Genomic DNA, 3,022 nt, shown 5'->3' on the forward strand with positions numbered 1-3,022 from the left:
GGAGAAAAAAAATGTCATTGACAAAGGCTCACAACTCAAAATGAGTTTATCTCAACAGCAACCCTGGGAACTAGAAGACAATGAAGCAGACTTGCCAAATTCCGTCGGTGGCGGTTCCCATCCTGGAATTCCATCAGTGGCGGTTCCCATCCTGGAATTCCGTCTGTGACGGCTCACTGCAAGCTCCGCCTCCCGGGTTTACGCCATTCTCCTGCCTCAGCCTCCCGAGTAGCAGGGACCACAGTCACCGCCACCTCGCCTGGCTAGCTTTTTGTATTTTTTAGTAGAGACGCGGTTTCACCATGTTAGCCAGGATGGTCTCGATCTCCTGACCTCGTGATCCACCCGTCTCGGCCTCCCAAAATGCTGCGATTACAGGCATGAGCCACCGCGTCCGGCCTATTCTGGAACTCTCTACCCAAACTATCAACCAAGTAACAGGATACAATGAAGACATTTCCAGGTAACTAAGGGTCCAAAATTTCCCCTCGTGCATCTTTCCTCAGGAGGCTATGGAATATGTGCTCTTCCAAAGGAAAAAAATGGGAGACAAAGGATGTGGGAAGCAAGAGGGAGGCTGAGAGAATTCCCTGAAAGCACAAAGCAGGATTCCAGGGAGACATCTGAGCTCCAGATGCAGCGGGCACCCAGCCCAGCCGGAGCAAGTCAAAGGTCCTGGGGGGGGACTTCATCAATGAGATGAAACCATAGAACCTCAGATGCGCCCGGAATTGGCCCAGGAACTTGGTATTGGAACTGTGAGGAGGGTAAAGAAAACTAAGCAATTGAAAGAAAAAGCCAGGCGTGGTGGCTCACGCCTGTAATCCCAGCACTTTGGGAGGCCGAGGCAGGTGGACCACCTGAGGTCAGGAGTTCAAGACCAGCCTGGCCAACATGGAGAAAACCTGTCTCTATTAAAAATACAAAATTAGCCAGGGTGGTGGTGCATGCCTGTAATCCCAGCTACTCGGGAGGCTGAGGCAGGAGAATCGCTTGAATCCGGGAGGCGGAGGTTGCAGTGAGCTGAGATTGCGCCATTGCACTCCAGCCTGGGCAAAAAGAGCGAAACTCTGTCTCAAAAAAAGAAAGAAAAAGACAGTTACCGACTGCAGGAAAACAGAAACTGCATAAGGAAGGAAAAGTCATCCTATTCAGAGCATCACGTGACTGTCATGTGAACAGACAATTCACGGATCCCAGCATGCAAGGCTGTGGTGCAAGGATTGAAGGAGTAAGGAGGCAGGTGTCAGCTTGGGACTGCAGAGCAGGAAGAAACAAAATGTAGCAATATGAGTATTAAATTAAGGTGTAATGTTTTTCAAACTGCATTAAATGATGCCCCATTAGAGAGTGTGAATGAGTGTGGGTGTGAACAAGTGTGAACTGGTGAGTGTGAATTAGTGTGGATTGGTGAGTGTGAATGTGAATGTGAATGAGTGGTGAGTGTGAATGAATGTGGATTGTTGAATGTAAATGGGTGTGAATGTGTGAATGGGTGTGAATGACTGAATGGGTGTGGATGGGTGAATGTGAATAAGTGTGAATGAGTGTGGAATGTTGAGTGTGAGTGTGAATGAGTGAGTGTGAATGTGCGGATTAGTGTGGATGGGTGTGAATGAGTGTGAATGAGTGAACTGGTTAGTGTGGATTGGCAAGTGTGAATGAGTGTGAATGTGTGGATTGATGAGTGTGCATGTGAATGGGTGTGGATGGGTGAGAGTGAAAGAGTATGAATACAAGAACGAGTGTGAAAGGATAAGTGTAAATGGGTGTGTGAATGAATTCATGAGTGTGAAGTAATGTGGATGAGTGTGGATAGGTGTGAATTAGTGTGAATGTGGATGAGTGTGAATGGGCAAGTGTGAATGAGTGTAGATTGGTGTGTGAATGGGTGAGTGTGAATGAGTGTGAGTGTGAATGAGTGTGGGTGTGAATGAGTGCATGGATCAGTGGGGATGGATGTGAATGGGTGAGTGTGTGAATGAGTGAATTGGCTAGTGTGGATTGGCGAGTGTAAATGAGTGTGTGGCGAGTGTGAATATGAATGGGTGAATGTGGATGGGTGAGCATGGAGTATGAGCGTGAGAATGAGTGTGAAAGGATGAGTGTAAATGGGTGTGATTACTGAATTAGTGTGAAGTAGTGTGGATGAGTGTGGATGGCTGTGAATTGGTGAGTGTGTTGAGTGTGGATGAGTGTGAACTGGTGTGAATGGGCAAGTGTGAATGTGTTAATGAGTGGGTGTGGGTGGGTAATGTGAATGTGAATGAATGTGAATTGGTGTCCATGAATGAGTGTGGATTGGTGAGTGTAATTGGTGAATATGAATGTGTGAATGGGTATGAATGAGTAGATTGGTGAGAATGGGTGAATGGATTGGTGAGTGTGAATGTGAATAAATGTGAGTGTGAATCAGTGTGTGGATTAGAGTGGTGTGAAAGGGTGTGAGTGAATTGGTGAGGATTGTCGACAGTGAATGAGTGTGTGGATTGGTGAGTGTGAATGTGAATGGGTGTGGATGGGTGAGTGTGGTGTGAAGGAGTATGAATGAGTGTGAGAACTAGTGTGAAAGGATAATGTAAATGGGTGAGTGGAAATTAATGAATTGGTGAGTGTGAAGTAGTGTGGATGAGTGTGAATGTGTGGATGGGTGTGAATTGGTGATTGTGAATTGGTGAATTGGTGAGTGTGAACTGGTGTGTGTACTGTGAATGAGCATGTGGATAAATGTAAACGGGTGTCAATTAGTGAACTGGTGTGTGTGAAGTAGTGTGGCTGAGTGTGGATGGGTATGAATTGGTGAGAGTGAGTGTGTGAATGAGTGTGAGTGTGAATTGGTGAGAGTGAGAGTGAATGTGAACTGGTGTGAATTGGTGTGAATTGAATTGGGGTTTGCAGTGTGAATGAGTCTAGATGAGTGTAGATGGGTGTGAATTGGCAAGTGAATGTGGATGGGTGTGAATTGGTGAGAGTGTGGGTGTGAATGAGTGTGGATGGGTGTGGATTGGCAAGTATGAATTGG

This window comes from Mandrillus leucophaeus, unplaced genomic scaffold (assembly GCF_000951045.1).
Source record: "Mandrillus leucophaeus isolate KB7577 unplaced genomic scaffold, Mleu.le_1.0 Scaffold672, whole genome shotgun sequence".
In the NCBI taxonomy this organism is placed as follows: domain Eukaryota; kingdom Metazoa; phylum Chordata; class Mammalia; order Primates; family Cercopithecidae; genus Mandrillus; species Mandrillus leucophaeus.